At 36.7% G+C, this 21,556-nt stretch overlaps 1 pseudogene; it reads left to right on the top strand.

Moving 5' to 3' along the window:
• The first annotated feature begins 610 nt into the window (after positions 1–610).
• Positions 611–21,556, top strand: part of LOC127482815 (cAMP-regulated phosphoprotein 19 pseudogene) — a 77,365-nt pseudogene continuing 56,419 nt past the window's right edge.

Genomic DNA, 21,556 nt, shown 5'->3' with positions numbered 1-21,556 from the left:
ATTGTGGGCTAAGCTGGGCCTATATTTGTATCCCAGATTCTTGCTTTTTATTTATAGAAGCGTTCCAAGTACAGTTCCTAACATGACATGCAAAATGATAACTTTTTTTACAAAGTGAGGAAAATACATGCTCACATGTGGGCTTTATTTAAGGAGTGTGGGCCAGGAAGGGTAAGGAGAGAGACATTCATACCCTACTTTCTCTGGGTCCACCTGAAGAGAGGAGAGTTTTTGCTTCATCCAGCTTTTTATGAGCTTGAAAGGGAAGTGTTTACATGTACCGCCCCCAGGTGCAGGATAAGTGAAAGTACTTCCTAGTGAAGAGTCCATCTCATTGACAAATTGGTGGATAATATTACACAGAGTCCATGTAGCTGGGGAGGTTTGGCTCCCAGCTCATGAACTTACTCTAGTTATCTGACTTACCCCACATCATTACCACTACATGAACAAGACATCACTAATTTACTGAATTGAGGAATCAAGAGTCCAGAATTGATGACTGCAAGAATGTACAGAAATAGAGGGTGAAAAATCTAAGAGGAAATTACAGAGGGTTAAGTGTACCTCTTGAATGTTTGAGTGTATCTTCTCGGGCTCCAGTACGGAAATGTCCATTATAGAGCAAGTCTCCAAGGAGCTCTTGAGAAAACAAGAGGTGGAAGATATATTGGTAGGTAGCTCACAATTGTTAGAAAAGGCGTACAATCTGATTCGAGTCAGTTTCATGAAAAAAATTGCCCAGAAAAATATTATGTCCCAATATGGGGAGTTAGGCAATCAGGAAGATAGGTCAAGTCCCTGGTCAGAGTCAAAAAGGGGCAGTGACATCAAGGTGGCATGTACCAATGCCATCTCACTAGTTCCAGTGATCAATTTCTGTTCACAACTGATCATAATGATAGGACTAAGAACCAAAGGGATCACATAAACAAGAATGGTGTCTGCAAATACTAGCTGATAGAATCAAAAAGGGAGAGAATGATCCACCATGGGAAGTGAGATACACAGCAGACCCATAGAATGGCAGATGTCCTAAACAGCACTCTGGCCTCAGAATCAGCCCTTAAGGCATGCGGATCTGGCTGAAAAGCCCATGAGAGTATTTCAGGCATGGAAAGCCAAGACATTGTGGCAAGAAAAAAAAAAAAAACCTAAATGAAAGATCTCTGTGAGTGAGATCCCAGTGGAAAGAATGGGTCATCAAAGAAGGAGGTACCTTTCTCTGAAGGGAGGAAAGAACCTCCACTTTGACCATGGCCTTGTCTAAATATGATCAGTCAGTGAACTCAAAAGGCTTCCATAGCCTTGGCAGTTCATGACAAGAGCCTAGGGTGATTACTGATGCCATAAACAGGAGTGTCAATTTGTTAAGTCAACAACAGGAGTCACTGTGCACTTACTCCTCATGTAGGATCTCTGTCCTTAGTGTGCTGTACATTGCGATTTAATGCTATAAATAGTACTCAAACAGTATTTTTCACTTTATGTTTCTGTGTGGGAGCAAACTGTTGAAATCTTTACTTAATGTATGCTAAACTGATCTTCTGTATATAAAGAGAAATGAAAATGAATCTTGATGTGAATGGAAGGGGAGAGGGAGTGGGAAAGGGGAGGGTTGCAGGTGGGAGGGATGTTATGGGGAGGAGGCCATTGTGATCCATAAGCTGTACTTTGGAAATTTATATTCATTAAATAAAAGTTAAAAAAAAAAACAAGGGGGCAGTGTCCCTTTAAGAATGGACAAGCTTGCCTTCTCTCAAAGGCTGCCTATCACAATATTTAGTTTATTCTGATCATAAGCAGGCTAGACATGTTTACCAATCCCCAACCCCTCTAGTGGGTTTTGTTGTTGCTGTGGATTTGTTCTGAGAGGAGGAGCATGGTGGGCGCAAGAGGCACAGAGTCACCACACAGACCCCGGGAGTCGGGTGAAAGCAGGCTAGAAGTGAGCAACCCGCAGACTCATTTATTTCAGTTGGTACAGCAGCTTATATAGCCAAAGCAGCCAATCCAGTCAAGGGGCAGTTTATGACCTAACCAATCACAGCCTGTTGCCAGGCAGGCTCCGTTGCCAGGTGGTTTCCCAGGTGGTTTCCAAAGCCGTTCCAGAGTAACTGATGCTCACTTGCCAGCGGCCATCTTGGCATGGCCTTCTCATTCCACAACATTTTTTTTTTGACAGGCAGAGTTACACAGTGAGAAACAGAGAGACAGAGAGAAAGGTCTTCCTTCCATTGGTTCACCCCCTAAATGACCGCTATGGCTGGCGTGCTGTGCCGATCCGAAGCCAGGAGCCAGGTGCCTCCTCCTGGTCTCCCATGTAGGGTCCAAGTACTTGGGCCATCCTCCACTGCACTCCCGGGCCACAGCAGAGAGCTGGACTGGAAGAGGAGCAACCAGGACAGAATCTGGCTCCCCAACCAGGACTAGAACTCTGGGGTGCCAGGGCCGCAGGCGGAGGATTAGTCTAGTGAGCCGTGGCACAGTCCTCATTCCAGCACATTTTATCCTTATCTCTGATTGGTTGTTATCCTAAGCATCTGATTGTTAGCTGCTGGTTTTTTGTTTTTTTTTTTTTTCTTCTTCTTCTTCTTCTTTTCTCCCCTTACTGGCTAAATCTAGATAGCCACTTTGTGTATAAAAGACCAAGCAAGCTCTGGCAAGTTTCCCAAGCAACTCCTCCCTTGGAGTTCCCCCAACCCCAACTGCTGTGGCAGGAGACTTCTCGCTTAAATAAATCTTACTTTGCTTGCTGTCATTGTCCACATGGAAGTTCTTCTATCTGAAACAAGAACCCAGATTTTCTTCATGTTCCAGTAACACTACTACTAAGTACCCTGGACCAATACTAGATGGCTTGAAAGATAGTCTCAAGGTAATGAGATCATGTAAAACAAGACACAATTTTCAGAGGAAAGTAACAAAATATAGAAATCACAAAACTGAAACTAGTATATTCAACAAAGATTATTACACATGCAAAGAAATTAGAAAATATGATACATAGTCATGAATAAGAAATCGGTAAATATTCATTGATTCAGAGAATACACAAATAGTGGACTTAGGAAATGAGAATTTTAAAATAAGTATGACAAATGTATTTTTAAAAATGCCACAGAAAGACTTTTTTATAATGAAATATTGGAAATTTCAAGAGACACACAGGAGTTCGAAAACATTAATAATTCTAGAATTGATAAAAATAACTAGAATGAAAATTTATCTAGCCATAACTGAGAATATATTGATATAATAAACAAGGTATTAGCAAATTGGAATGATACTTGATAGAGATACTTGACATAAAATGAGAAAAAAGTCTTGAAAAGAAGCATATCCAAAATTACTTGTCGAACAATGTCAAGCAATCTGGGATACATATCATTGAAATCCCAGGAGGAAATGAAACCAAGAAAGTATAAACAAAATAATGTTTTTCTATCTAGGAATCTCCATGGTTCACAAACAAGATAAACCACGAAGAACCTAGCCTACACGAACAGAAAAGCCAAACTACTAATACATAAACTTAAGGAGACAATTTAAAAAGTACCCAAAGAGAAAAAATAAAAATAATGCATGGGAAAACAGACATAAAAAGTAGAAATGGAAGTGGATGGACATCTTTAAAATGATAAATCGCTCCAAAGGAGACAGAGCAAACTTCTTCAAGATTTAAGTGGGCAGGACTATGCATAAGAGGATCCCAAAATTTCTATATTAAAAAAGAGAAAAAGTAGAGCAACTTTACAAAAGAGAAACCTGACAATCACCACCTATACCAGGTAATCAAGGTTAGTATCACTAGTGAGTAACATTCATAGCATGTGTTCTGGACACGTGAAGAGAATGGCTCTTCACCTCTCTGTTCTTCCTCAAAATACATACATGCACACACACACACATACACACACACACTATAACTGAGTTCTTTTTTTTTTTTAAGATTTTTATTTATTTGAGAGGTAGAGTTACAGACAGTGAGAGGAAGAGACAGAGAGAAAGGTCTTCCGTTGGTTCACACCCTAGATGGCTGCAATGTCCCAAGCTGTGCTGATCCAAAGCCAGGAGCCAGGTGCTTCCTCCTGATCTCCCATGCAGGTGCAGGGGCCCAAGCACTTGGAACATCCTCCAATGCCATCCCAGACTATAGCAGGGAGCTGGATTGGAAGAGGAGCAGCTGGGACTAGAACCGGTGCTCATATGGGATGCCAGCACTGCAGGCAGAGGATTAACCTACTGCACCACAGCACCAGCCCCTATAACCTAGTTCTGACCATGAAAAAAGTATCAGCCAAGCTCCGTTGAGGGGTATTCCACAAAATACCTGACCAGTAATCTATTTTTATTTTTTTACTTTTTTAAATTTATTTAACAGGTAGAGTCATAGACAGTGAGAGAGAGAGAGACAGAGATAAAGGTCTTCCTTCCGTTGGTTCACCCCCCAAACGGCTGCAATGGCCGGCGCTGTGCCGATCCGAAGCCAGGAGCCAGGTGCTTCTTCCTGGTCTCCCATGCGGGTGCAGGGGCCCAAGCACCTGGGCCACCCTCCACTGCCTTCCCAGGCCACAGCAGAGAGCTGGATTGGAAGAGGAGCAACCGGGACTAGAACCCGGGGCCCATATGGGATGCTGGCACCACTTATTTTTAAGTTTTTGTTTTCCAGATTCATCCATTTTGCTGCAAATGACCGGATTTCTTTTTTTTTAACTGCTTTGTAGTATTCATAGAGTATATATATATCCCATAATTTCTTTATCCAGTCTGCAGTCGATGGGCATTTAGATTGATTCCCTGTCTTAGCTATTGTGAATTGAGCTGCAATCAACATGGGGGGTACAGGTAACTCTTTTATTTGGTGATTTCATTTTCCTTGGGTAAATTCCCAGGAGTGGGTTGCTTGGGTCAAATGGTAGGACTATATTCAGATTTCTGAAGTAGCTCCAACTGTCATCCATAGTGGTTCTAACAATTTACATTCCCACTAATGATGGATTTTTCCCCACTTCCTCACCAGCATTTGTTTTTCGATTTCTGTATGAAAGCCATTCTAACTAGGGTGAGGTGAAACTTTATTGTGGTTTTGCTTTGCATTTCCCTGAATGTTAGTGATCCTGAGCACTTTTTTCCATGTGTCTGTTGGCCATTTGGATTTCCTTTTTTGAAAAATGTCCAAGTCCTTCGTCCATTTCTTAACTGGGTGGTTTGTTTTGTAATTGTTGAGTTTCTAGATCTCTTTATATAATCCTTTATCAGTTGCATAGTTTGCGAATGATTTCTCCCATTCTGTCAGCTGCTTCTTCACTTTCCTGACTATTTAATTTGCAGTAAAGAAGCTTCTCAATTGATATAATTCCTTTTGTTAATTTTGGCTTTTATTGCCTGTGCCTCTGGGGTCTTTTCGAGGAACTCTTCTTGTGCCAGTTTCTTGCACGGTTTCCCCAATACTCTCTAATAAGTTGATGGTATCAAGTCATTGAGTTAGGTCTTTAATCCATTTTGAATGGATTTTTCTGTAAAGTGTAAGGTAGGAGTTCTTCTTCTTACTTATGCATGTGGAAATTCAGTTTTCCCAGCACCATTTGTTGAAGAGACTGTCAGGACTCCAGGAATTGATTTTAGCTCCTTGATCAAATATAAGTTGGTTGTAGATGCATGGATTGATTTCTGGTGTTTCTGTTCTGTTCTGTTGGTCTATCCATCTGTTTTTGTGCCAGTATCACACTGTTTTGATTACAACTGCCTTTAGTATGTCTTGAAATCTGGTGTTGTGATGCATCCAGCTTTGTTTTTGTTGTATAAGATCGCTTTAGCTATTTGAGATATCCGGTGTTTCCAAATGAATTTCAGTATCATTTTTTCTAGATCTGAGAAGAATGTTTTTGGTATTTTGATTGGTATTGCACTGAATCTGCAAATTGCTTTTAGAAGAAAGGACATGTTAATAATATTGATTCTTCCAATCCATGAACATGGAAGTTTTTAAATTTTCTTTGTATCTTCTTTTCTTTCTTTCTTTAATGTTTTGTTTCTCATCATAGAGATCTTTGACATTCTTGGTTAAATTTATTCTAAGGTATTTGATTTTCCTGTAGCTATTGTGAATGGGATTGATCTTAGAAGTTCTTTCTCAGCAGTGGCATTGTCTGTGTATACAAAGGATGTCGATTTTTGTGTACTGACTTTATATCCTGCTGCTTTACCAAACTCTTCTATGAGTTTAGATAGTCTCTTGCTGGAGTCTTTCAGATCCCCTTTATATAGAATCATGTCACCTTCAAATAGGGATAGTTTGACTTCATTTTTCCCAATCTGAATCTCTTTGATTTCTTTTTCTTGCCCAATCATCTGGCTAAAACTTCCAGGACTATATTGAATAGCAATGTTGAGAGTGGGCATCTGTATCTGGTTCCAGATCTAGCGGGTATGCTTCCAAATTTTCCCCATTCAATAGGATGCTAGCCAGGGGTTTGTCATAAATTGCCTTGATTGTGTTGAGGAATGTTCCTTCTAAACCCAATTTGCTTAGTTTTCATCATGAAAGGGTGTTGTATTTTATCAAATGCTTTCTCTGCATCTATTGAGATAATCACATGATTTTTGTTCTTCAGTTTGTTAATGTGATGTATCACATTGATTTCTGAATGTTGAACCATCCCTGTGTACCAGAGATAAATTTCACTTATCCAGGTGAATGATCTTTCTGATGTGTTACTGGATTCGATTCACCAGAATTTTGTTGAGGATTTTTGTGCCTATGTTCATTAGGGAAATTGATCTGTTGTTCTCTTTCTCTGTTGTTTTTCTGGGTTTGGGAATTAAAGTGATGCTTTAAAGTGATTCTTCATAGAAACAATTTGGGAGGATTCCCTCCTTTTCTTTTGTTTTGAATAACTTGATAAGAATTGAAGTTAGTTCTTTTAATGTATGGTAGAATTCAGTGGGGAAGACATCTGGTCCTGGATTTTCATTGTTGGTAGGGTCTCTATTACTGACTCAATTTCTGTTTTGTTAATGTGTCTGTTGAGATTTTTTTATGTCTTCATTGTCTAATTTAACTGGGTTGTATGTGTCCAGGAATCTACCCATTTCTTCTAGGTTTCCCATTTTGTTGCCATACGGTTCGTTATAGTAGTTTCTGATGATTCTTTTTATTTCTGTGGTGTCTGTTCTTAACATTTTTTTCGTGGCCTCCCAAAGCTTTCTCTATCCAATCCACTCTTAAAGATAGTATAGGAGCCTTGACTGAAGCCTGAGAAATTCAGTTATACCAAATTAGTGTAATTTTCATGAAAATCTTTTACTTACAGACAGAAGCTTCAGGTCCACTTGAAAGCCTTCTACTTTTGTTAACTGGGAGGAGATAGAAAATAGTGTCTGCCTGAAGTACAGGTACCATCTGATAGAATCAGCGTAGAGACAAACATTTCTTAAAAGGCCAGCAAAGGCAGGTGGAAATAACAAAGCCACACTTGTTAAACAAACACATTATAGGAAATTGAAGGATGTTAAAATCCTCAAAAAATAAGAACCAATATGAACCCAAAGGAAATGAAATACCCTGAAAAAAAAGAACTTAGACGGATTCAAAATAAGATCTTCAGAGACATTCCTTTAAAATATTATCCACCTACAAAATAATAATTGGCTACTTTTAAAAATAAAAATAGTGAGTATTTGGAAATCCATTTGGCTATGGACATCTACGTTCCATGTCAGAGTGCCTAGGTTTTGGATCCTAGTTCCACTTTTAATTCTAGCTTCCTATGAATGTGCATCCTGAGAGGTTAATAGATGATGATTCAAGTATTGGAAGTTCCAGCGTCTTAACTTAACTTCCTACTGGCCCAGCCTTGGCTGCTGTGGGCATTTGGAGTGTGAACCAGCAACTAGTGAGTGTCTCTGTCTCTCTCAGTGTCTTTCCACCTTTCAAATAAAATGTAAATGAATAATTTGAAAAATGAAGAGATATCCAAATGAGAATTCTTGACAACTAAAATATGATGCTTAATTTGTTTGATGTGAAATTGAAAGAACATGATAAAATTGACAAACTTAAAGAAAAAATGAGAAATGAGAAAGAAAACGAGGCAGAAAATCAGTTCAGAATTGTGAACATCTATCAAAAATATCTTTTAGGGCAAGTGTTTAGCCTAACAGTTAAGATGTTGGTTAAGATGCCCATGACCCACATCAGAGTACCAAAGTTTGATAACCAGCTCTCGCTGCTAATTCCAGTTTTCTGCTGATGTGGACTCTGGTAAGCAATGGTGATAGCTAAAATAATGGGATTTTTGTAACTCATGTGGGAAAACTGGATTGAATCACAAGGTCACAGCTTTGCCTCTCCTCCTCTATGCCAATGCAAGAGTTTGAGGAGTGAAACAGTAGATGGTGATTCTCTCAATCACTCTCTCTCTCTTTCTCTCATCTCTGTCTTTGTGTGTGTCTCTCTGTGTGTGTCTTGCCTCTCAAATAAATAGTTTTAAAATTGTAAATAACTTCTAGAATGAGAAGATATAGAAATTAGATATAAGAAATCAACACTTTTTGGAAGAAAATGACAAATTTTCACATTGAGAAATTTTAGCAAGTGATAGCAAAGATGCACAACTAAAATAATCCACTGCTTTCTATACCATTAAGAATAAAGAGAAATCTTTAAAAATATTCAAAGAAAAAAGCTAGTACCTGCAAAGCTTGTCATGTATTGTTGAAAACCATGAGTCCTCAAGGAAAGAGAATAATTTGTCTCTAGGATTTCATGTCCTACTGTGTTCAAGTGAGAAAAAGCCAAGGAATGTTGAGTTCCAGCATCATCTAGAAAGGTTTCCTCCATATATTCTTTGTGGATATATGTTGGTAAGCAAAGAATAAACCATGAAGGTAACTATTGGATCTCAGAAACAGGGTGATTAATAAAACAAAACTTAAAAAACAAGGATTCTAAGGAATATTACAAAGCTGTTATGAAAATGAACTCTCTATATAAATAAAATAATTAATTTTTTCATATTTAATGGTAAAGAATGCTCTCATGTTTTCCTTAGCCATAAAGTTAAAAATTTGAGAAAATATTTTTACAACTGTAAAATTCATAGTCCAAATATAAAATAACTTAATTTTGAGTGTCTGAAGGAAAGGTTTTTATTATTGAGACATTTAATAGAATCATATTAAACATATAGCCTTAGACATATATATGTGTGTATATATAGTCTTATGAGCTTGATCATAAAATATTTCTAAGGTTAAAAATATTTACATATGCAATATCATATTTAAGCTTTCTTCATCATTCTTTAGTATTGAAAAGTAAAGGAGGGAAGACATAATTCGATCTATCAACTAAACTATGGTCTGGGAACTTTAGAAGAAATTATATATTCTGAAAAGCACATAGAAATACTATTGAGAAAAATCCCGATACATGCAGAACTGAACTCAGGGAAAAAAAGCAAAGAGATTAACTCAGACCAATACATTAAGACAGAACTACTAACCAGAGTAATAAGGTGACTTTGAAACTGTGAGTGCCAAAAGAAAAATTGCAGAGACTTCTGATCTAAATGCAAGAATTTTAACAAGAAGACTTGACAAGAGAAAAGGCCTTGGCCTCCCTGAGGAGATGGTAACTGAACAGAGAGCTAGATGATGAGAACTCCACACTGTAGAAATTTTGGCGAAAAGTTTTCTGCAAAAGGAGAAGTAAGTATAAAATCCTCAAAGTTGGAGCTTGGGGCAATGAGACTGCGGTTTAGGGAGCAAGAAAGAATGTGGGAGAAGTTGAGATCAAAGTGTTAGACACAGTCCAGGCATGTAAGACTTTATAGCTATGAAAAATTGCTTTGATTTAAAACTAAGCTCAGTGGGAAGCTATTAGAGGATTCCAAGCAAGGGTGATGAAATCATATTTTTTTGAATGAGGAATACTCTGGCTGAATAAGAGAGATAACACATAATTGCCTAACCTGGATTCTAGCACAGAATAAACATTAAGTAATGGATAATTGATTTTGCAGAAGTTGATATATAAATAATCAACTTATTTCTTAATTGTCTTATCTTCTTCACTTATCATATCATCTCTGATGTAGTTAACATAGATGCTCCATATTCTCTCTTCACGCTCACAAATGTTTTGTCTCAAGGCTGACAGTCAAGGTAATTAGAAAGGTTTTGTTAGACAACAAGGAAATTTTAGCTATAACAAACCAATACAGATTTCATGGAGGAACTGCTATAGTATCTTCAAGACAACAACCATTGAAGCTGCTGTGCCTATTAAACTCAGATTATAAGGGGAGATAAAAAGAGGACTACCTGGTGCCAGCATAGCACAATGATTAATCATCTGCTTGAAATATGTTGGTTCTAGTCCTGGCTGCTCTGTTTCCAATCGAGCTTCCTGCTTATACACTCTAGGAAAGCAACAGATGATGGTCAAAGTACTTGGGGTCTTGCAAACCATGTGAGAGATGTCAGTAGAGATCCTAGCTCCCAGCTTCTGACTGGTGCAGCCCTGGCTGTTGCAGGCATGTGGGAGATGAGTCAGCATATGAAAGACCTTCCCCCCCTCTAATAAATAAAAAATTTATGGGGGCTAGTGTCATGGCATAGTGGATTAAGCAGCCATCTGCGATCCCAGCATCCCATATGGGTCCATTTGAGTCCCAGCTGGTCCAATTGTGATCCAGCTCCCTGATAATGTGCCTGAGAAAGCAGTGGAAGATGGCCCAGGAACTTGGGCCTCTGGACCCACATAGCAGACCTAGATAAACCTCCAGGCATCTGCTTTTAGTCTGGCCCACCCCTTGCTTTTGCATCCATTTGGGTAGTGAACCACTGGATAAAAATATCTCTCTCTCTCTCTCTCTCTCTGTATGTGTGTGTCTCCCTCTCTCTCAAATAAATATTTAAAAAATAAAATAATATTTTATCAAATTACCATTTCTAGACAGAGCATAGATAGAGTATTTGCAAGGGAAATAGAATTGCCATGGCTTGTTGAAATTCATGCTTACATAAGGACAGTGGAATTACTAGAATAAAATTTAGAACCCACTGAAAATAGGAAAGTGAGATTGGAAGAAGGTACAAGTAAATAATGGGTCAATGAACAAAGCGGTGTATTATATAAAATGCCAATTAAGTCATTATAACCATTCTTAAGGAAAGCACAATTAGTTCATTAAAATAAAATGATGATATGGAATTTCAGATCCCTAGACTAAGACCTACTCTGGTTAACTTCATTTCAAAAGCACCCGGAATGAATTTCTCTGCATGTAAACTTAAAGATAATTTATTTACCAACATCAATTCTAAGCATTGTTTGCATGTCTTTGAAACAGCAATTGCTAACATTAATTAATTCTATATACACATATGCATGCATGCTAGTTCTTGCTTCTAAATAAATATTTTAACATTTTCTAATCCACTCATGATAATGTTGATGCTGTTTCTGTATTAGCCATATAACATTTATATCACACAAACTTATTGGCAAATACATTTTTATATAATCAATGGACTAAAGTAAGCATAAATCAGTATATATTTCACTTATTTGTCTTTGTTGCATTTGATTTCTTAAGAAAAAAAAATTTTCCATTAAAATCCTCAGAACACTTTTTATTTTCTGACACTTTTTGTCAGAAACTATGAAGTGTTTTGATTTTATCCCACCTGTATACTAATAAGTTCACCTAATTAAATTTCATTGCAAAAAACTGTCATAACAAATGAGAGTCCAGTTCAAAAATAAGAAATTAAATCCTCATGGCACAACAAACAGCATGAACTTCAATATATTTCCATCTTTTTATATCTGTTTATCCTCAGGAACAATACTGATAGATTCAACAATATCTTTGTACACTCAGTGAATTGAATCAAAAGAAAGGACTCCAGAGCTTAGGAAATCCCTAATTTTTATAATAGGCAGTAACGTACTTGCCCTGTGCTCCAGAGGGAGACATTGTTGGCAACACGCATCCCTAACATTTGCTTTGGAGAGAGACAATATCTCTTTATCCCAAAACTGTAGCCAAATCTGTAATTGGCTCTGGAAGAAGACATCTTTATCTTCCACTAAACAAAAATCCTTAAAAAAATAGATGAGAACAAATAGAAATTAACATCTAATTCATACGGCATGCAGAGATGTAGAACTATGGGGAATTGTCATCCAATATTTATGTATTTCACATTTGCTGACAAATGTTCAAAAGCATTTACTTGAAAAATTACACCAGTTCTAGTTCAAGGACCAAGAATATTAGAAATAAAAATAATTGAAATAATTAAATTCATATGTATATAGAAAAATATAGTTTTATCTTAATTTACAATGTTATTGATTCAAACCTTTAACATATTTAGACTATTACTTATTTAGTTAGAAGTGTAAGATTCCTTGTTTTTTTTTTAATAAAGTTCTTATTTTTATAAAGGGTCTTGTGTGTAAGCCAAGATATGCTGGTCTTGCATTCCTGTAGTGACAATAATGTACATTAGAAAATAAGACTCCCTTGCTCATTTATCATTTATGATGACAGATTGAGAGCAGCTGCAAGCACAAAGCTGACAATTCTGCCTAGGATGATGTACAGCACAAATCAGAATGATCCTACGATGCATTAACTTTATAATAATACACAGTGACCATCACTGATCTGGTATGCAAGATGCTTGTAATAACATATAGAAAAGTGAAAGTTCAAAAATAATAATATATTGCATGTTGACTTAGAACTATGGGTAGTATTCTCACAGCAGAGGTAACTACTAATTACATATTTCTTGGAGAAACTCATAATTTTAATTTCTTATAAATGAATGCACATGTGTCTGTTAGTTGATAAACATATTGTACAATAATGATGGCCCAGGATTAAACCTTATATATAACATAGAAGATAAAATAATTGGCATAAACATAACCAGTATTTTTCTATTCATTAACTCACAAATGCTTAGTGTTTGTAGAAATAGGATGTAGATCACAGTGAATTCCAATCAACAATCCCAAATCAGCAGATATAGTGGGAGCCTCTCCTGCTCCTACAGGTGAATTATTTTAATTTGCTTCTATTATCACTGATACCTTCTTTTGTACTTAGGCATACTTTGAAAATAAAATAATAAAATTTATACACTTTAGAGATGATCAGGGCTGGCACAGCAGCTCACTAGGCTAATCCTCCTCCTGCGGCACCAGCATCCGGGGTTCTAGTCCCGGTGGGGGCGCCGGGTTCTGTCCCGGTTGCTCCTCTTCCAGTCCAGCTCTCTGCTGTGGCCCGGGAGTGAAGTGGAGGATGGCCCAGGTCCTTGGGCCCTGCACCTGCATGGGAGACCAGGAGGAGGCACCTGGCTCCTGGCTTCAGATTGGTGAAGCACACCGGCCGCAAAGCGTGGGCCATAGTGGTCATTGTGGGGGTGAACCAACGGAAAAAAGAAGACCTTTCTCTCTGTCTCTCTTTCTCTCACTGTCTAACTCTGCCTATCAAAAAGAAAGAAAAAAAAGAAAAAAAAAAGATGATCAGTTTAGTCTATTTTATCAGTGAGATTCAAGGATGGAGATAGACACTAGAAAAATATTTATTGATTGCTATAATACCAAAGTTTGTGTCAGGTAACTTATTGACATGATCATAGGAGTTCCCAGATTTCTACGAAAAAAGAAATCTCCAATTATATTCTCACAGAAAGAAACCAAAGGCATGATATTTCAGTTCATGTTGATGTCAAAATGAAGTAAGGTTTAACAAAATTAATCTCAGAATAAACCACTCATTTGGAGTCTAAGTACTCCTTTAATCGAAGTGTTAATCTTGAAGTGAACTAACTTCTGAAAATTTTCAAAATAAACATTTTGTTCAAAACTAACTGACATTGTCTTTTTCACTCCCATGGTTTGGGTTAATGATTCCCTTTTCAGCTGTGATTGCGCCTCTCTAGCTACCACTCTCTCCTTCCTTTCCAGTCATATTCTTGAAAGAGAGGTTCCTAGTCACTCTATCCACTTTTTCACATGCCTTCCTGTTAATTCTTTGCCCTGGTGCAGGCTGGATTCAGCTTCTTTCTCCAAATTACTAAATAAATATTATATATATACATATATTGCTGAACATTTACTTACTATTTTAATCATGGGAACTTGAAAAATATATAAATTATCTACCTCCGGTAATGCATGTTGTACTTTATTCCTCAAATTACATCTCATTTGTCCTTCCATTAGGCATAAACTCATTGAGCAATGGACCCAGGCTCCAGGTTTAGGCCCTAAGAACTCTGAAGCAATAGAGAAATCACCTGGTGATTTTATCACACATAGCTATATATGTTTGTTCTCTGTTCTCATTTCCTGTCACACAGCTCCCTTGGAATTTCTGAAGTAGAGTCTTTTATTTTAGCCTAATGAGAACTTGATGGATAAAGCTCAAAGACAGCCTCACAGTGAGAATTATTTATCCAGGGAACCAGTAGTTGCTTAGAAAGTTGGACTTTCAGCCCTGCTCTTCTGCTTCTGGAGATTGGAAACTGAACAAAAAGGAGGCCAAATGTTGAGTTGAGTTGAGTTGATCACCAAGGATCAGTTATTTAACCAATCTTACCTATCTAATGAAAGACCCAATAACATCAAATATTAGAGAACATCAGAGATGTTTTTATAAATTAATTTATTTTATTTTAATTATATAATTTCATATTTTATTTCCTTTTTAACTTTTATTTAATAAATATAAATTTCCAAAGTACAACGTTTGGATTATAGCGGCTTTTTCCCCCCATAACCATCTTCCCACCCACAACCATCCCATCTCCCACTCCCTCTCCCATCCCATTCACATCAAGATTCATTTTCAATTTTCTTTATACACAAAAGATCAATTTAGTGTATACTAAGTAAAGATTTCAACAGATTGCACCCACAAAGACACACAAAGTACTGTCTGAGTACTAGTTATATCGTTAATTCACATAGTACAACACATTAAACACAGAGATCCTACATGGAAAGTAAGTGCACAGTGACTCCCGTTGTTGATTTAACAATTCACACTCTTATTTATGGCATCAGTAGTCACGTGAAGCTCTCTTCATGAGTTGCCAAGGCAATGGAAGCCTCTTGAGCTCACCAACTCCGATCTTATTTAGACAAGGTCATAGTCAAAGTGGAAGTTCTCTTCTCCCTTCAGAGAAAGGTACCTCCTTCTTTGATGGCCCGTTCTTTCCACTGGGATCTCACTCACAGAGATCTTTCATTTAGGTCTTTTTTTTTTTTTTTTTTTTTGCCAGAGTGTCTTGGCTTTCCATACCTAAAATACTCTCATAGGCTCTTCAGCCAGATCCGAATGCCTTAAGGGCTGATTCTGAGGCCAGAGTGCTGTTTAGGACATCTGCCATTCTATGAGTCTGCTGTGTATCCTGCTTCCCATGTTGTACTGTTCTCTCCTTTTAATTCTATCAGTTAGTATTAGCAGACACTAGTCTTGTTTATATGATCCCTTTGATTCTTAATCCTATCATTATGATCAATTATGAACTGAAACTGATCACTTTGACTAGTGAGATGGCATTGGTACATGCAACCTTGATGGGATTGAATTGGAATTCCCTGTCATGTTTCTAACTCTACCCTTAGGGGTAAGTCCGACTGAGCATGTGCTCAACTAAGACAGAGAGAGAGAGAGAGAGAGAGAGAGAGAGAAGGGTGGAGTGTGGGTGAGGGAGAGGAAGAGAAAGAAAGGGAGAAAGGGAATATCATTATGTCCTTACAATCGTATCTACAAAGCACATTGAATCTGTTTAAAAAAACCTAATTAGATACTAAAATAAAAAATTAAAAGTGTAACCATATGAGAAAAGCAAGGGGATCAGATTTTGGGCCAAGCAGTTTCCTTAAACTAGTGCTTAACCAAAGTCTGCTAGTATGGCCAAGGTTATTTCAAAAAGCTATATGTTATAGATTTTAAATTTTTTCACTAAAATACATTTCTCTTTCATTCCACTTTTCCATGAATTTTTAAAAGTATTCTCATAGGACGTGATTTGCAAATCCATGTGCTAAGTGCTATTTTGCCTTCTTATAGAAGATTGAATGTGTTCTAGTAAATTGCAAGCATTTTAAGCCTATTGTGGCATGCATCTCTATTATATATCACCAATTTAGTTGTTTTCTGTTAACATTTGTTTGATAAATGATTGCATAATAGGATGAAGTATACATTCTCCACTTCTTATTAAGAAAGAGACAATGTCACAAAGCAGATCTATTTACCCAGATTGAATTAACTTCATGCAATATATACATGCATGCAATCATCACATGATGCCCAGTAAATATGCACAATTTTTATGTCTGCTCAAATTTTCCTCAAAAAACAATAAATTCTCATATATATATACACATACTTCTTTTTTTAAAGATTTATTTATTTAAATTTAATACAGAGTTATATAGAGAAGGAGAGAGACAGAGAGACATTTTCCATCTTCTGATTCACTCCCCTAATGGCTTCAATCGCCAGGGCTGGGTCAAGCTAAAGTCAGGAGACTGGAACTCCATGTGAGTACCCCATGTGAGTGGAAGGGGGCCCATGAACTCAAGCCATCCTCTGCTGCTTTCCCAGGTGCATTAGCATGGAGCTGGATGGTAAATGGGACATCTGGGACTTGAACTGGTACTTTTATGGGATGGTGGTATTATAAGCAATGGCTTAACAGGCTGCTGCACAAATCACCCCATTATATTTTGAAGTTAGTGATAATAACTTATATTTCAACATGAGATTTACTAAAGAAATAAAATGAAGAAATCATGGTATTTGAGGACATTTGGTCCAGGGAGGAAATGCTAGCTTTATAAATCAAAATTTGTGAAACTATATGTTCTCTGAGACCACTTTAACACATGAGAAAATACATCAAAGCTTAATATGTTGTTGAACATGTTAAATTAGTTAATAGATGTTAAGGACAAATGATATCTTTGTATATATTCAGTGAACAATACTTCCAGTGTGCTAAAAAATACTCAGGGGACATATAGAAAATAGGACAAAATGCATGTTTGGTTTACAGCTTCATCAATGAGTAAATAAAATGAAATCCTGCAAAATAATTTTTCAATTTTGATGTTGTGTTCTGTTTCATTCATCTTTTTTTTAGCATGATGTTTGAATCCCTTTGATAAATTTCTGGTGTTTTACTGGGTTTAGAACTGCTAAATAATGCCTATTGGGGCATCACTTTGTTGATGAAATAAATTGCAGTTTTATTATGGCCTTAATCAACTTTTAAAAATGGCTCTCTATATCCTTTAGCCTTGTTGCTGTGACATTAGATACTTAGAAAGGAGATGAAAAGATGTACATTGATGTCAATTCAGCCTGGCTCTTGGTGATTTTAATAGCTCTATCAAAAATCTAGAAAAGCAAACCTCATGTAAACAAAATCTTTCCTTATTCCAGGATATTGCTTTATTGAATTACTGATTTATCATAAAATAGTTACTTAGTATTTTGGTTTGCTTTTAGATTTTCAGTTAAAAGGAAGCTCTAAGGAAAGTAGAGTGTGAAATAAATATTATTGCACATGTTTATAAATGCTAGGAAACAAATTGTGCAGTTCTACATGAGAATAAAATGAGCAAATTCCTATTTTGAAAAAAAAAAATCAGAAAAGGTCTTCCATAGTAGTCTTCCAACTACTCAAGTTGAGATATCAAGGAAGATGAGCCAGCTGAAGTGTAGAAGAATCTTCTAGATGAAGACAATCACAGATGCTATATCTGCAACATGAGAAAATCTTGACTCTAGACTAGCGAGTTAGGAGTCTGAAGAGAGAAGCACAATAAAGAATATGCAGGGATGTTAAACAAGATATTGTGTACAAAAGGAAGCCCTTGGAGAATTTAAGTAGAAAGACTGACAGCATCTAATTACTTACAATGCTAAAATAACACTCTGGCTTCCTGTGGGAAAATGATTCTAAAACGGCAAGAGTACCGGCAGCAGAACACCATGCTTGGAGGCTATTGCAACCATCTAAGCAAAAGATGGTGTGGTTGTCCTTCCTCAGTGTATGCATCTTGGTAGGAATGAATGTTTGCTCTTGGCTCACAGCACCACAGCGCAAATTCAGAACTAATTAGCCCCTGGAAAGGCCTCTGAAAATCTCATGACCGCTCCTCCATCTGTGTCTTGAGTAATGAGGAATTTGAGGCTGATTCTCTATTTTTCCTATATTTAGTTCAAAGAACTTTACTTTTTGGAGTAGGACCAAGCCTAAACAATGTACATTGTGAACCACATTCATTGGTAGGGATATAGATCTCTGGGAATGTGTTCTCCTGGCAGGTCATTAGCTTTCTGTATTGTGTGCCTCCAGGTTGTCCTTCCAGGTTAGAGTAAAAATGGAAGCTGTTCACTCTCTTCATTCTTTCATCTATTGATTGCTTGCTTTTAAGGAGAACGAAGTTCTAGTTTTTGTTCTGTTCTTGAATTAGTGTCCTAAATCAAATCACAGCATCTTTTGAAGTTTTCATTTCAGTTAGGAATGTGAAAGGAAGACATGGGTTTTGAGATATAGCATGGTTATTAGTGTACATTAATTGCAAGTAATTGCTCTAAGCATTCATCTGTAATCAGAAGATAATAATATTTAGCTTTGAAAATTGTGTTATATACATCCATGTGTGTGTATAAAATGTGTATATATTATATGATCCACTCATTACATGCTAGGTACTCAAAAGCTAGTAACAACTGCTAGTCTTTAGAATTAAAAAAAAAAAAATCTCCCCTACCTTGCAAAAATATATATGAGAACCTTTTGAACTACTAATGTTTTAGATGAACACTTCATTTATTTCATCAGTCATCAATCAATCAGGGCGCAATGCATAAGAAGCACCCACTGTGAGGGAGACATTGTGTTTGGCTCTGGAGAAAATGAGAGTAAAGTTCTAACAGCTCCTGACCCCCAGGACTACATAGTCCAGCAATGTTCCTACACTGAGGATGCTAGAAGTTCAGAAGGAGTGAGCACAACCTCTCTGGAGCAGTCGGGGCTGCCTCACAGGCAAGCAACAGATATTCCACCAAAGGAAACAGTGGGGAGAAGCTCTTATCAAAAGATTGTTTTGAGAGGAAGAAAATAGGCAAACACCAAGAGACACGTTTATTTAGATTGCAATAGGATGTCCCTTCGTCCATCCTCACAACACTCCTACAAGGAATGTGTTTTTACACAAAGCTTATAAATGAGAAAATAAAACTTGGAGATTTCTGGAATCAACCAGCTTCTGAAGTCCAGCAGCAAGTAGATGGCAGAATTATAATTCAATTCCTAGTGTATCTAAATCTAAAGAATACTCTGCAGGTTCTTTTCATTAACTATTTTATCTTCTAATTTTTCATGAAACAATCTACTTCATGTCTAACAATCAGAAGATTCTAAAAAAAATCATTTTTAAATCCTTTACTTATTAAATATTAATTGAAAGTCTTTCTCTATCCATGCTCATTGATGTTCCAAGACCAGCTTTACGTGGTAAAGGTGTGACTATTTAGGTCACACTATACATAACAGCTTAATACCATCTGTCTGTGCTACTTTGGTGTTACAGAGAAATGTTCATCAGATTCTCCATTCTGCTCCATTCAGACACTCTTTGCTCTTTAACATATCCTAGATTAACCTTAAAGAGATGGAATGGGTTTCCCTGAGACTTCTCTGTCTCATCACTTAGCCTAAATGGAATGTAATGGAATGTAAAGCAGCACGATGCAAGGATTCTCTCTTTGCTAATATGTCAAGCAAATACTCATGGCTCTGTGCCATAGTGTTAGGGAAAGAATGTTGCTAATCTAGGGCTCCCAAGTAGGCTGGATCTTTGTAGTTTGTTGCTTTGCTTAACCTGAAAAAGATAGTTCACAATATAATTATGAGGTAAATTATCATCACCAGTGCTGCCTTGTCTATCCTTTCATAGACATAAAAACCCCATAAGTCATGCTCTCTATGAGAAGTCAAAAGAGCACTAGGGAAAATGCAGCTCACTGGAGCAATTTGAACAATGACTGTAAAAATAACATCTGGTCCTTGTTTTCACGCTAAATGTGTTTTTTAATTCACTGCAGGGGACACCATTGGCAGCAGTCAATGTAATTTATCTAAATCTTTAAGATTCAGTGTTTTATTCAGGAGCAGAAATATATTTGCTTTCTAAAGAGCATCGAGAGTAAATGTTAAGGGATTCTTTTTAATATTGTAGGATTATGAGCAGGTATTGAAGCAATCGATGGAAAATATGTAACAATCCATCATTGCCATCATTAAATGAAATTGCCTTCTGCCACATAACAAGGCTTATGTGTTTGTGTGGAGGGAGAGAATGTGTGGGTATATGTATGTATAGATGGATATTAGCTGTTTGTAATATATGAGATACTAAAAACACTGCCAGATATAAAAAAAGACCTGTTAAAAACCTGAAAGTTAACGATATAAACCCATGGGATTTAAAGTTGGAATGTGAGAAAATGACTCATTTTGCCTTGAATTATTTCCAAAGAAGGTTACTCACATTTTTCTTTTCTCAATGATGTTTACCAGTCAGAGAGGGCATTTCAGATATGCCCAAATTTTTCTGGAATTCCATGCTTTCTTTTTGGCCTCTATTCCCTATATCAAACTCTTCTTCAAATTTTTTTCTTCACACAGATTCTCCTAAAAAAAGTCCTTCTATTCCCTGTGGCTTGAATATTAAGCATCAATCCTAAATGACTCAAGTTTTCTCTTGCTCTGAAATGTCCTTTTCACTCTTCTCTGTCAACTCAATTCCACCTATGTATCGATATCCAGTTGTTGAAAGAATGGCACCTTCATTTCTCCACTGAGGCAAACAACACATATTAAGGATTTATTAGAGTCCAGATACTGAGAAGACTTGAAAGATAAAGATGTTTCTGGGTAGTGAAGCATGATTTAATAAAATAAGAAGAACAAATCTAGTAAATGCTAAACACAAAACCATGAGGGAGAGAGTGTTTTATATCTGCAGAAGATAAATAGCATAGTTAGCAGTGGAATGAGACTTTCAAGTTACTGATATGAGGATCAGCAACCTGTGTTTGTTATTATTAATTTACAACCAGATTTCTTTGCTAATGGTTGCTAATCTTAACACATTTGAAAACTCATATTGTTTTGGCTCTTACTGCACAGAAATTGAAGACTACATGTAAGCAAAAACAAAAAAGGCTAAATTCAACCAGAGAAAACCACTTTTAATACTTGTGGTACATTTTATTTCCTATGCATGTATTTGTACCTAATTTTCACAGGCAAATTATCCTATCTTGCAAACTTTAAACTGTATTTTAATATTTTGTACATATATTTCAATATGATTATGTATTCTCCTATTCTTTGTTATGTTACTTTTGAGAATCTGATTTAGGAACATTATATATATTATTTTCTTCCTGAAAAATGGTGATTAGTGATGTTGAGCATCATTGCATTTACCTTT

Source organism: Oryctolagus cuniculus, chromosome 4 (genome assembly GCF_051225735.1).
Source record: "Oryctolagus cuniculus isolate XC-2025 breed Fujian yellow rabbit chromosome 4, ASM5122573v1, whole genome shotgun sequence".
Lineage (NCBI taxonomy): Eukaryota > Metazoa > Chordata > Mammalia > Lagomorpha > Leporidae > Oryctolagus > Oryctolagus cuniculus.
This window is presented reverse-complemented; position numbering and strand designations above follow the sequence as displayed.